The sequence below is a fragment of the Alosa pseudoharengus genome, unplaced genomic scaffold, assembly GCF_046254945.1.
Source record: "Alosa pseudoharengus isolate Yale_2024_CS ecotype anadromous, Long Island Sound unplaced genomic scaffold, YU_APseudo_1.1 YU_APseudo_1.1_scf_2, whole genome shotgun sequence".
In the NCBI taxonomy this organism is placed as follows: domain Eukaryota; kingdom Metazoa; phylum Chordata; class Actinopteri; order Clupeiformes; family Clupeidae; genus Alosa; species Alosa pseudoharengus.
Window position 1 is genome coordinate 50463059 of NW_027468663.1, and position 15487 is coordinate 50478545.

General features: G+C 42.4%; 1 protein-coding gene across 1 annotated transcript in view; it reads right to left on the reverse strand.

The window, feature by feature from the left end:
- The window catches only part of yes1 (YES proto-oncogene 1, Src family tyrosine kinase), a 35612-nt gene extending 25333 nt beyond the window's left edge, over positions 1–10279 (reverse strand). The window contains exon 1 of the mRNA XM_076295411.1: positions 9916–10279. The gene's annotated coding sequence lies outside the window, so the exon portion shown is untranslated. The remainder of the gene's footprint in view (positions 1–9915) is intronic.
- Positions 10280–15487: the final 5208 nt, after the last annotated feature.

The window sequence follows — 15487 nt, forward strand, 5'->3', positions numbered from 1 at the left end:
GGTATGGAGAGAGAGAGAGAGAGAGAGAGAGAGAGAGAGAGAGAGAGAGAGACAGAGTTATAGAGACAGAGATGAGACAAGAGGAAGAGTTGAGATAGAAAGCATTAGAGTGAGAGTTAGAAGAGTGTAGAAAAGGGCATTAATTGTTAGGCAGCGAGTAAGAGGACACCATTTTTTGTTTTAGTGTAGCCAGTTTCTTAACACAGCCCTACCTTTACAGTGTCACACAATGCAGTGATGCCAAAAAAAGTATTGTGATACTATGAAATTAAAATTGTTACGATGCCGCATTTAATTAGGGGCTTTACCGCTGGCTTTAATCAGGTTTTAATAAAAGCCGCATTTGTTCTTTTTTCTGTCTAGGCCTATTCTATTACTTGTTTAGGACTGCTGTAGTATTGGTATTCAGCAATTTTGATATTGTTAGGACACTAATCTTTTAATAAATGTAGACATTCACTCATGAGAAGTAAGGAAATTGTGTTAACTTGTAACAAGTTACAGATGTAAAAAACACATCAGATGATATTGAGCCAATATAATTGTGTACATCTAGGGATAAGGAGGTCTCACACAGTTCCAGTGAAGCATGGCTAAGAGCAGAGGTGGGGAGCCAACATAACATGCCTCGCCAGAACTACCCCGGACCCTGGCAATCCCCGACCGTCGCTGGTCAGGTCCAGTTCACAGTCCCTGTCAGGATTGACTTACCATGTCAGCAGCTAAATCTGTGCACCTGGCACCCCTGCTGAGCTCAAGCCCTTACCCAGAGGCATTCTCTCTGACTGGGCACGATGGCACAGCAGTCCCTTACTGGACACAACTCATGTGATACCTTCATGGCTGTTAAAGGTTGTGTTTGATTTTATTGTGCAATTGAAGCACACCATGCTTTGTAATCATGAGTGCTAGAGCTAGGCTGTTCAAACAAGTTGTGCAGGCGGTGTTAATATGTGATTCATTCTTCAAGTACATGACAAGTGTAACGTAATTTAAATCTGTTCCAGGAAATTGCAATATGTTGAGTCAAGCTTTAAGCCTTCCTGCCGATACATTCAACTTGAGATATATTCAATTCAATGAAAGCACTTGCATGACACAGCTTTTAATATTGGTTTAAGACTTGGTGTCTTTTTTGCTGATGAGAGGGAAGCATCTCAGAGGGAAACAGAGGATTTGTCAAGCACAGCAATGCCCTGCCTCTGGCTACAGTATACACACACACAAGCACAGCCTAATGTATGCGAAAAGACGATTTACTTTGCGCCATCTGTGAAAGAAAGGGAGAAAGAGAAAAAAGGAGAGAATGTGGTCGAGTCGAGAGGGGAAAGAGACGAAAGTGTGGAAAAAGTGCACAAGTTAGAGAAGGGGGGGGGTAGATAGATTAGGATTAAATGTGTGTGTGTGTGTGTGTGTATGTATATGTATTAGAGGTTGAATGGTGTGTGTGTGTGTGTGTGTGTGTGTGTGTGTGTGTGTGTGTGTGTGTGTGTATGCTGTTGTGCAGATGTGGAGATATTTGGCACACAAAAGCCGCTCAGTCCCTGCAGAGCAAAGAGAGCATTAACAGTGAGTACACACATCAGTGACACGGACGGATGGGCCCCATTTTTACAGCTACAATGAACCCGCACACTGTCTGCATTACACACAACCACACAACCACACACACCGCACACTGTCTGCATTACAAGCAACCACACACACACACAAACACACCGCACACTGTCTGCATTACAAGCAACCACACAACCACACACACACTGTCTGCATTACAAGCAACCACACAACCACACACACACACACACACACACACCGCACACTGTCTGCATTACACACAACCACACAACCACACACACACACAAACACAAACACCGCACTCTGTCTGCATTACAAGCAACCACACACACACACACAAACACACCGCACACTGTCTGCATTACACACAACCACACACACACACACACACACACACACACACACACACACCGCACACTGTCTGCATTACAAGCAACCACACAACCACACACACACACACCGCACACTGTCTGCATTACAAGCAACCACACACACACACCGCACACTGTCTGCATTACAAGCAACCACACACACACACACACACCGCACACTGTCTGCATTACAAGCAACCACACACACACACACACACACCGCACACTGTCTGCATTACAAGCAACCACACAACCACACACACACACACACAAACACACTGAGGATAGCAGGGTCTGCTCTCTTGCTGCACACGTGGGCCTTATTAAACTATCCACAGGGTGGATATTAGCAGCATCCTTGCAGTAATTAAATGGGCATCCTGCAGATTAACATCCACTCACTGGTGTCCTCACTGAAGACCATACTCAATATTGTGACTTCCGACTCCCCCGAGGAGGACACCCTTAACCCCTCAGTGACCCCTGCACGCATCCTTAAAAAATAAAACCACTTCTCTGATGATCCGGATCCTGTACAATGCTCTTGGCTTATCTGCTTAGGGAGTCAGCTAATACTGGCCAGGGTATGGTGCCCCCTACCACAATAACTAGATTTGGAGACTGGGGAGTGTGCACGAGGGGTGGGATCGCAGTTGCAAATCCCTTGTCCCAAGTGCGGAGGGCAGGTAATCCTCGCTGTCAGACTACCTAATCCGCAGTCAGGACAGCCTGGTGTGGTGCTGCCGAGTGGAGGCGAGTGCACAGGTGCGTTAACGAGCCGCAGTCACCATGAGCGGGATGGCTGAGCCTAAAGATCTAAAGGGTTCGTTCAGAGTGCTTGGCTCTGCATATCGCTCACTTGATTTTGCATGTTGCGGACTCTTTCAGGTGACAAAATGGGGTGGGGGTGGGGATGGGGCTCCCATTCTCCTAGCCAAAAACGGCAAAAACAAAAATCCTCTGAGAGGGTGAGTAGTACAAGAGGGAGGGAGTGTCGCAACCGTCTGGCACAGAGGCGGAGGCATCTGACAAGGCATGGATGCTACATTTAACCTACCCATGGGTCCTGCTCCCTCTTTCTCTTTCTCTCTCTCTGTCCAGCTCACGACACAACAGCAACTGCCTTGCAGGGATGTCCATGGCTTATTTTGGGATTTGGCTTATACAGAAGGACGAAATGCAATAAATCCAACAATCTGACCACTGACAACCTTAAAAAAAAAAACCCTCCCCAGGCATGCTAATGGTTCTCTATCCTCCGCTGACATGCATCTCAGAGCCTCTGTAAGAATGCTCAAGGACAAGAGTGTGCCAAGCAGCTGAACTGCTGCTTCTTAGCCTAGGAACATTTTCAGTAATCAGAGGATACAACTAATGCCCAGGTTTCCCACACAGAAATAGGGCTCGCTCGTATGTTTGTAAGCATCAGGATTTCAAGGACAATCCTGTTGTGTCCACCTCCTCCAGGCTTTTCACACAGAGCCTGTAGTGCTCAAGCAGATACACTGCACAAGGTCAGGCAGCTCCTGAGAGATGCCGAGCCCTAGATTTACCTCACCATGTGCTCAAGTTAGAGAGGAATTTCAGGCCAATTTCACGGGCAAGATTTTTCACTGCAGTTTTCCACGTGGCTCACATATAGGGTACTAAATTTCAGTCAGCTGCATCTCACATTCTTTTTCTACAAATAACGCAAAGCACAGTACAACTGAGGAAGAGTGCGCAGACAAGGGTCTGCTTGAGCACCTAGTCCAAGCACAGGGCACAGATTTTTTTATGAATGGAAACAAATAAGATTTTCAGTGCATGGAAATTTTCAAGAGAAGCATATCGGTTTCTGAGCTGTTATGGTTTAATCAATCAGGTAAATTAGGACTGGTACAACGTCACCCACAGACACTACACTGAACCAGAAACAGTGATTTACATCGAATATCTGCATAAGCAGTGGTGCCTTAACTGCCTGTGGAAATCATATTCTGTTACATCTGTAATCAACATTCTGAGTCATTTCTAAATGCACAACTGATCTAAGAAACTAAGTCACCAGGGCACCAAGTGTTCCAACAGCAAAGCCCTCCACATGGCCCACTGCATATACATGACAGAGCCCTTGGCTTGCAACATAAAGAAGGGCTGAGCAAATCCCTCACAAATGCATGATCTCTCATTGAGGCAGCTCACAAAGGGCTCTCCCAGCTGATGGGTGACTGAAAGCCATATAGACAGTGTTCTCCACAGTGCTCATTTAAATTAGAAGTGAATTGCTTTGACTTTGCACAACAGTGAATGAATAACTGTACAGGGTAAAAGATCAGGGAAACGTCTTATGAGAGAGATTAGCTAATAGATGACAATAAAATGCACAAAGGGCATACAAGTCAAACATTACACTTGTCTGAAATACTCTGAGAAAAGCATTTTGCAGTGCAAAGTATTTGTGCTGTAGTCACTTAAATACTGTTTTAAAGCCAAGACTTAGCATTTTATTTGTCATGCTAACTACCACAGGGAGACACCAAACACACCAACAGTCACAGACACCAGAACTGGAAGTAGAGGTAAATTACAAGGTTGCCGATATGTTGAATGATTATAATCAGCTTGACAACGAAATGAGTGTCTGAGCAAAGGATGTATGCAGACCCGCTGTGTTAGAGGAACACAATAGGAATTCCCATCTTCATCAATTTTCAAGATACTGAGCACCTATTTGGTGCTAGGGGGTACCCAAAAACTGACGAAAACGGTCATGTTCCTTTCCGAGACAACGTTGCATAATGCAATACGTAGCGTTGCACGCACTCATGGGCGGAGTCAAAGACTCCATTCCCTTTTTAGAAGTCAGTGTAGCCAGAGACTTTCTAATGAGGAGACACAGCACTCAAAAAATCATCCATAGAAATGCATGGGGTTAGTTTGTAACGCCAATACGGCCATTGTCTACACTTATCCCACCCCTTCCTTGCCAAAACGTCAACATGTGTATACATTGAGCCAATTATGTGCTGTGTTGTGCAGTCATCGTGCCAATCATGTGTTGTGAACTCGCCGCTGAAGCACGGTTGGTGTCGTGAAGCCTTGCGCACATGCATTTCTGCCGAATAGGATGCCCGATGAGTACCCAAAAAGCAATATGGCCGCTGAGTGGAGGGACTTGCCTAAAAGGACTTTGGTGTAGCATCAAAATGAGTTTGAAGCCTTTATTTTAAATGTAAAAAAAAAACACTATGTGCTGCTTAAAATGCTGATTTGGAACTAAAATATATCACTGAGGTTGTTTCAGGCTACTCATTTAACAATTCACTCAGGAATATGGACAAATGGACAAAAAGGACAGAGAGGCTCTTACACCCTCCTTGAACATCTTGCAGATCAATTTAGCACAAATACAGCTACTGAAAATGAAACAAAATTGCACCATGCTTATTACACTGGGATTTCTTTCCCGTTTCCTTGTGCCTCATTTGCTGTGTTGCAACAGGCAAATCCAAACCAAGCTAAAAATGGGTCAATGTGCCTTTTCAGCTGATAAGCTAATGACAGTTCCCAGAGCTAGTCAGAGGTAACTGGGCCTAATTAAGGACATGACGTAACTATTGAACAACTCCTCGAGTCAGGACAGAGTGTTCATCTCCATCCTGTGGGGTAGAGAGTGGAGACTTGACGAGTGCCAGTCTGAGGTGAAAAGTGAGGAAGACACACACACACACACACACACACACACACACACACACACACACAGAGAGGCAGGCCTGACTCTACCTCCTAACCACAGATTACAGTTTGTTGACACGAAGCAGGATGGCACAGTCACATGTGTGCATTACTAATGCCACTCAACTAACTCAAAAGAAGTGCACAGCTCTCAGTACAGATTGTGTATAACTTGGAGTAAGTAGTGTGGAACATTACAACCATTATATACATCACAAAGTGTTTAGGGGTTCAAGCGTCAACCCTTTATTTTTCACTGTGTTATCTGTGAAAAATGCCAGTTAACATGGTCACTTCATGCTAAAATTTTGTGATGGGGCTGCCCATAATCTTAAATGAAACTGGTAAATTGGATCAAGGCTATTTTTGCTGCTCCCATGGGTCAGGAATGGAAATGGCTACCTTGTGACATGATGGGCACCAACTCTGTTTAATCTGATCAGTGCCAGTCAATATGATTCCATCAAGGAAGATATTTCTGATTGATCATTCTGACAAAACCATATGACAAAACCACATGACACCATATCCAACCATATGACAACATATCCAACATGATTTTTTCCAAGATGTAGGTACACCATGAAAAATAAAAACAGTTGAAAGAAAAAAATAGACCACAGCAGCTAAAGTATCCCACAGCTCCAAGTCCACAAATTGCTGTGCCAATGACCGTTTCCACTGGTAAGGCCCGACAAAGCCGTGCAAACTGAACACAGCTCCAACAATCTCCAAAACACTGAAATCCCTACATTGTGTTGACTGTGATTTAGCTACTAACTCAAACAGCTAAATGCCTCGCTAAGGAGAAAGCAATGCTGTTGATAGCTGAACACAGAATGAGGGGGCTAGCTGGTCGCTGGACATTCTGGGTGACTCCATAATTCCTCTGGCACGGTCACATCACTGCGGAGCAGTCTAATCGCCATGGCATCCTGCTGCTACTGCCAATCAGAGCAGGGAGGGAGGGGGCACAAACTTCCTTCCGAGTCCATTCATACCACAAAAGCCACCTGCTGTGCTCGTCAAAGGCTGAGAGAACTAGAGAGCAGGGACAACGACAGAAGAGAGTCTTGAAGGAGGGAGAACTTGGGTTTAAGTCGAAGATTTCCATGCACTGAAAAGTATAAAATGAGGTAGTTCTGCTACCTGAAAGACATCTTCTTTATTTACCCTATCATTAAGAGCACACTGGTAATTATGACCGCTGCGCAGCGAAGCGGCGGTCATATAGGTTTAGTCAGATTTTATTTTTTATTTTTTTCGCATGTCCAAATTTCTGTCAAGACTGGGGTACACGAAACTTGGTGGGCATGTAACCCCACATGGATAGCATGGAACCTCCTTTTTTCGTTTTGATCTGTAGCTGGACTGGACCCCCCGAAAGGAGGGTAGGGCAGACACGGTTTTCTGTGAATATCTCGAGAAACGTAGAGTTTAGGAGGACCATTTTTTTTGTATGTTGATCTCAAAGGGCCATGTCAACCCATTCCATAACCACTCATTTCATGTATAGCGCCACCTAGTTAAACACAAAAAAGTAAAAATGAGGTGTTGTAATCGCAGGTATCTGTGACCTAACATACGCAAAACTGCACGAAATTGGAAGTGTAGGATCATTATGACACCCTCTGAATGCACGCCAAGTTTCGTGGAATTCCGTTCGTGGGGGGCCACACAATAAATTAATTTATGTTACTATAAACAGCCTGTGCTTCCAGTGATCTCCAGACTGCAGTCTACAAGGCCTAACGTTAACGTGATCTCCAGACTGCCAGTGAATTCACCGGGTTGATCATTTGCTAACGTTAAAGAACTTTGTTGGCATAGCCTATCGGTTGTGAAGACACTCTGTGCAGTTTTCACGGATCATCATTGCCCTTGGACATCACCTTTCCCCTTTTTAAATATATTTTCTTTTTTTTCACTTTTTATTTGTTTATTTGTTTTGTTGTCTGTCTTGTATGTCTTGGTGTCACGGGTACGCTGGCGACTACGCCGCTCTGTCCAGCATTTTTTGTATTTGTTATTTTTTAAATGTATTTGTCATGTCTTGATGTCATGGGCACGCTGGCGACTACGCCGCTCCATCCGGCATCGTTTGTCTTGTTATGTATCTTGTTTGTTGGAGCGCTTTGGGTTGCACTATGTGCATGTTAAATGCGCTTTAAAAATAAAACTGACTTGACTTGACTTGACTATACACCAACTGGCCTGTAGGTGGCCGGAGACAGTTTTCTGTGAATATCTCGAGAACCGTAGGGCCTAGGAGGTCAACCTTTTTTTTGTATGTTGGTCTTAAGGGGGCATGTCAACCTATCCTATTACCACTTATTTCATGTATAGCGCCACCTAGTTAAAAATTAAAAAGCAAAAAATTAGGTGTTTTCATCACAATATCTCTGGCTGACATGGTCAAAACTGCATGAAATTGAAAGTGTAGGATCATTATGACACCCTCCGAATGCATGCCAAGTTTCATGGACTTTCGTTCATGGGGGGCCTTACAATAAAATATTTTTTGTGTACATTTAGTGACCGTACACCAACAAGGATTCCCGGGACACTGAAAGACCGGGGTACACGAAACTTGGTGGGCATGTAACCCCACATGGATAGCATGGAACCATCGCTTTTCGTTTTGATCTGTAGCCCCCGCCGCTGGACTAGACCCCCCGAAAGGAGGGTAGGGCAGACACAGTTTTCTGTGAATATCTTGAGAACCATAGGGCCTAGGATGACCAATTTGTTGCGTATGTTTGCCTCCAGGGGTCATGTAAACCCATTCCATATGCACACATGTGCATAAACAGATACACACACACACACATACATTCACAGTAATCCTACGTATGACACATACTCACACAGTAGACATATATACGCATGCATGCACATGTACACACACAGGCATATAAACAGGCAAACACACAAGCACATGCACATGCACACACACACACCCACCCACACACACATAAACATGTACACGCACACATGCACACAATTCAAGAAATTCTCAGAATTATGAACAGGCAAGATGGGGGTGGGGTTGTATAAAATGTACATTACATGTGAAATCTATGAACTAATCATGTTTTGGTACTTGTTGTCTAGCAGATACCAGTGAGAATTGAGTGTGCATAATGCAATTCAGTGAGACAGTTAGAATCATATATGACTTTCAGCGTGACTTATTTTTGTGGAAAACATGTGCTGGACTGGGCGGCGGTCATATTTTGTACCGCTCTGCGGTACATCTAGTTTCAAATGAACTGGTCACTGGCTTCAATGAAATGGCCATAGACTAGACAATAAAATTGTTTCATGTGAGTAGGACAACTGTCCAGAAGATCAAGACGCAGAACTGTCCAGAAACATCACCGGGCACCATGAGGGAGACAATGTTATTGGGAGGGCTAGATTGAACTCTCATGGGATTAATCTGAGCAGGATTAGGTCAGTCCAGTGCTGTCATTCATTCATTCAAACACACATGCACGCACACACATTATTGTTTTGCACACTATTACAACCTAACTCCTTATCAAACAACTTATTTAGGTTTTAGCCAAGGCTATTAATCAGTAGGCTAGGCATAAAACCATTTCAGTAGAGATTGGCTGTTGATAGACACAAGTTGTTACAAAGTCTTTTGCACTAACCTACACTGTAACAAACAACAGAACACGCCAAACAAAGGTGGCAAACAGGTGTTACAATTTAACAAGGCACACGTGTCCACATTGTTTCCTTTACAGAAAAGTCGCCTACATTCGTCGAACATAATCATCTCCAATTGGCTACATAGTGAATGAGTGGAAGGGATCTCTTCTTTTGGAACATAAGTTTTTAACACTGTGAGAAGACCAATGAACCACAGCAAGACTAATTAAAATTGGGTAACATGTAGCCTGCATCTAAAAGCAACAACTATATAAGTTAAACTGAGAAGCCACGTTTCAAAACGTTGATCAAATGACAACCAACGCCAAAGCAAACATGACTGTTAGAAAAAACCTAGGTGAAACAAAAAGGGTTATTACTTAAACTATGAACAAATAAATAGCCTAACTGATTTATTAATTACTGAGTTAATATATTATAAGGCTCCTCCACTCATCTTTTTAAAATTACAGACTAATTGCAGAAGCCCATGCCTAACACCAAAAACCAGGACCTAAGGCCTTATCATTTGACTTTCGGTGCGGATTTAAGAGTGTTGGGATCCGATAGAATAAGGTTGGCTTACCTTTTGGAAAAACAATTTCCTTTATTGGAGGTTAGGCTACATACGTTGTCGACACAGCCGAACTCCAGTTACGGATTCAGGGTAGTCCAAGTGGTTTTGTTAACCTATACAAAACTTGAAATCACGGTCGGTCCCATCCCGTTTTCATATAACTTAGCCTCCGCCAAGAAATGGTAAATAATAGGCTGCATTAAAGTAGCCTTATAAACTCCTTCTGTCAAACTGAATATCCTATATCACCAAATCATTGGGAAAACACGTCAAAAATATATGTAGATGGGTCAGAAAAGAATAATGGATATCAGCAATGACTAACAAAAACCTTTAAACCGGAACCGGTAGAGATTGGAATAAGGCTAGGCTACATGACAAAAGACACCCAAGTGGCCGAGGAATACCAAAGCTTTCACAGTTGGCGTGCCTCCTCCTCCTCACCGAGAGTAGCCTACGCATCCCACAATATGGCCGCCATGATATGCCTATGTTTAGATATATCCCATGCAAAGTGAGGTAAGTTGCAATGGGCTATTGTGCACAGAATGTCAGACAAGGATATCTAACGTATATTGAAATGCCCCTACACGTTTTGTTTCGACGAGACATCTGGTGAATATGGTTCAATCGAGCGGTGAAGTGGAGAAACGCTCAACGCCACTTGTATGTGATATAATAGCGCCATCTATAGCAAATGACACCCTGACTGTTACCATGTGTCTTACTAATAAACTAATTATGGCTAGTTTGATAGGTCATGGCCTATTGCCAAATGGAGAAGACTTGAGGAGAAATCAAATAAGGTAACAGTAGTTTGAATTTAAAATGCAAGTCACTCTAGAACATAATGTTGTGAGTGTTTACACTTGGTGATCTTATATTGAGAATTTCCACATTTTTTAATTTCCCAACTAGTCAGTCACTCAAAAGTAAAGATGGGGAGGTAGGCCTATCTGTGAAAAAATGGAACAATATAATAATGCTCCTCAATCTGTATAATTGCAAAGAATGTGGGGATATAATAGTCTAATAGTGTAATAGTCCATAATAGTTAAAAGTAGATAAATCTCTGTAGTTAATGTATAATAAAAAACATGAAGTCATCGTGAGTCAAGACATGAATATGGAGAGACTTAGAGAAGTTTGCAGATTTCCCCCATTCAAAATATTTGTCTAACAGAGACTGTAGTATGTTTGGAAACTGCTATCAGCAGCCAATGCATAAAACTATAGATTTAATGAGAGTTGAAGCTGTTATATTTTACCAAATTTATTTTGTTAATTCAGAAGCCATTAGATGTCAGTTTTCATTTATTTTAGACCTCTTCTTTCCCCGCAAGATCTTGACTTGATCTCGACTCGAGATAATGAAACTGTATTTTCCTGAGATAATGACACAGGCTAATTCATTTTATACCTTGGGGAAAATATATAATTATAAGACATCTTGCAAGCTCTGGCTGAGCATAAATAGGAGCTCATTATTGTGGTGGACTAGATTGCTGATCAACATAGCAAAGATGCTTTGGGAGACTTGGTTTCTGATAAATGTATTGTAGGCCTATGATATAGTTCAAGTAAAACAAACGTTGTTTAATCTTTTATTGTTTTCATTAATTTACAGCACCATTCCTGTGAGGTAGCAGTCCAAATTTTATTATTTTCTGCACAATGACAATATGACAAAAAAGGCTTTCTATTCTATTCTATGTGCACACATAGCATGGATACCTATTTCTCTAGGCCTATTTGTACATCTAATCAATACAATACACCAATGAAATGGAAAGTGGAATATGGTTTCATAAATAAAACACACACACACACACACACACATACACCCAGACATACACGCACATGCACACACACGGCATTCGTTCCATTGAGTCCTCTTGAAAACAATGAAAGACCTTTAAATCTACACAAATGCATAGACAAATGTTTATGCATAGACACATTCACATGTGGGCTATGCGATATGTCTAAAAGCTCATAGGTCATATCATATTCAAGTAATGATACATAGTGAAAAATTCTTATCATGGGGAGAAATTATCAAGATGATCCAACGTAGCACAGCCCTACTGTACATCAAGCCCTCCTCCACATAGCATGCGTTTACTTTTAGGCCTACAAATGTTAACCAGATCTATAACATGCTCTCCACTTAGTTGTTTAATAATTGCTGAAACTCTAATTCTTACATAGATATATATTTATATTTTACAAAATGTTAACATTTTGTAAGAATATATTTAAACGCCACACTTATTTTCTCACTTGTGCAATGACAAAAGACACCCAAGTGGCCGAGAAATACCAAAGCTTTCACTGTTGGCGTCCCTCTTCCTCCTCACAGAGAGTAGCTTACACATCCCACAATATGGCCGCCATAATATGCCTATGTTTATACTGTATATATAGTTGTTCAATGATTGCTGAAACTCTAATTCTTGTACATATATTTTACAAAACGTTAAAATTCTGTAAGAATATATATTCAAACGCCACACTCATCCTCAATTTCTCTCCCTAAGACTAGACGTACCGCATAGCGCATTGGGGCAGCCGTGGCCCACTGGTTAGCACTCTGGACTCTGGACCAGTGGGCTGCGGCTGAAGTGCCCTTGAGCAAGGCACCTAACCCCTCACTGCTCCCCGAGCGCCGCCATTGTAGCAGGCAGCTCACTGCGCTGGGATTAGTGTGTGCTTCACCTCACTGTGTGTTCACTGTGTGCTGTTTGTGTTTCACTAATTCACTGATTGGGTTAAATGCAGAGACCAAATTTCCCTCACGGGATCAAAAAAGTATATATACTTATACTTATACTTATACTTATACAAAATATCAGTCCTGTACATCCTCTCCGCAAAAATAAGTCATGCTTGTCAATTTGTCTCCATCTCCTTCTTCTACTCCATCCCCTACTCTTGCAACTTTTGTGTATGCTTGTATGTGCGTACCTGTGTGTGTGTGCGTGCATGTGGGCCTGTGTGTGTGTGTGTGTGGATGTATGTGTGTGTGCATGCGTGTGTGTCTGTGCATATGGATGTGAGTGTGTGCATGCGTGTGTGTGTATGTATACGTGCATGTGTGTGTGTGTTTATATGTGTGTGTGTGTGTTTGTGAGAGAGAGTGTGTGTGAGACAGTCCTGCCTTGCAGCTCCTCTCCTCATCATCCTCTACCAGCAATCCTTCGCTCAACACCACCATCTACAGTACAAGCTGATGGGTGTACAGTCACTAAATGTACACATAAGTTCATTTATTTTATGACCGCCATGGATGAAATTCCACAAACTTAGAGGATGTCAGGTTAATCATACAAATGAAATTTGGTGCAGTTCAGAACATCTCAACTGAAGATAGGGGTAATTAAAGCAGTGTAAAATTGTACTTTCATGGGCGTGGGTGGGGGGGGTGGGGGCTGGGGGTTAGTGCAAATCACAAATGAGTGATGGGCTAGGTTGATGTGGGCCCTTGAGACCAATATACCATAAAAATTCCGCCATCTTCGGTGACACCGTTTAGGTAGTTATTTAGGAAAGTTTACACAGTTTAGGTAGTTATTTAGCATTTCTTGAGTGACTTGCATTTGACATTTAAACTACTGTTACCTTGTTTGATTTCTCCCCAAGTCTTCTCCATTTGGCAATAGGCCATGACCTATCAAACTTGCGATAATTAGTTTCTTGTTTAGACACGAGTGTGTGTGTGTGTGTGTGTGTGTGTGTGTGTGTGTGTGTGTGTGTGTGTGTGTGTGTGTGTGTGTGTGTGTGTCCAGTGTTGTTGCTGTCGCTGTTGTTGCTGTCGCTGTTGTTGTAGCTTTACCTTTGTACCTTTGTGCATTGTCAGGCGATAGATGATGTCCTGTATCCACAACAGAAGCCCTTACTGAGATTAAACAGTCAGTTATAAAATCTTCAGAAACGATTAAAGTTTCTGTGTCAGGTTTCACCCAGTCCAGGGATACTCTGACTCAAACAAGGTCATTAAGGTCAGACCAATCTGACCAGACCCCAAAACCAGCACAGTGTGTCTCTATCTTAAAGTTTGATTTCCTCTTGAAGCCCAGGAAGCTTGGCTCACCTTCTCTTTCCAGGGAGACTTTGTGGTGTTTCATGTCCAGGAACAGAGAGGAACTAGCAAGCTCCCTGACGGTGTTGTCATCATTGTTCAGCATTTTAATGAGGTGTGACAGTCTTGTTGCATTATATATCCACTCCACGTTTGGAACACCAAAACCCCCATCCGGTTTGGACTGGGAAATTATGTCTCTGGTAGTATGAGTGTTCAGTCCGAACCACTTTCTCACTAAGGAAACCGTTTTGTCATTCAATTGACTCAGTGTCTTGCTCATAAGATGGACGTTGGTGAAAAGATGTTGTATTCTAGACAGGGTAACCTGTCTAATGGCCTCCAGCTTCATGAGCAGAGGAAGTGGTCAAGCAACAATTAAGTCTAGACTCAATCTTTCTCTTTGGTACCCTAACGCATTCTCTTCCCACTGTTTGCACCATGATAATCAGTTAATTATTGAATCCCTGTCTCATGTTCTGAATGGCTGTACATTGCCAGACATGACAGAATTGCTGACTTACTAGTTGAACACATAATTCCATATGCTTCACCGCTTACAAAAATCTACAGGAATATATGCGTCTCACCTTGCATGTTCATATTGTTGTTGTTGATGAGGACAGCAGAGAAGTAACCATTCTTGAAGTAGGCTGTGCATTTGACTACAGTCTAGAGGAAGCCTATCTTACCAACTTTTAAAGTATCAGCCACTCAGATAGATTGTTGTACAGTTGTTGGTGTATATATTTGGAAGCCTAATGTCCACAGACTAGTAGTCAGGGGTATGCAGATTGCTGGTCTCTTTAAGCCAAGAGCAAAGGCTCTAGCAAAATTCTGCTGTTTTTTGTACCCATGAACTGTGACCTGAGGCATAGGCTACTGGGTTTACAATGCTGGTATCAATTCATTGTGTTCAATGAAATCTATTGTAAAACGTGAACACAAATAAAGGCATTAAAATGTGTGTGTGTGTGTGTGTGTGTGTGTGTGTGTGTACCACTGGGTGTCTACAAATGTGTGTGCACTGCCAGTGTGCCTGCAGGTGTGTGTGTGTGTAGATGCTGTTCTCAAACTGATTTAATGTACAGATTCACAAGCACATATCCACAATTGGTAACAGGTTTCCAAGCAGCTATTAAAATGTGTCTGTTGCAGTGCCCCCTATGGACAGAAATACAACATTTGTTGTGCATGCAAAAACCATGGCAGTGATTCAGCTTATTGAAGTACCTTCACAAGGACATCACAAAATATTGGCATGCAGGTCTTGAGATAGTTAAATATGTCAGGTGCATTTCATAAAACTTGGTCATAATAAATCGGTCATAATAAATAGTATTGATCTGGAAGTATCACACACTCATGACATGCTATACAGTTGAGTGCCTTTGAGAAGAAATTGTTCTTGCATAAATGTGTCTGTTTGTGCATCTATTCATCCATATGACCTGCTGCCCATCTTTTAGAGGGCAGCAGGTCAAACAGTCCATGTTGACT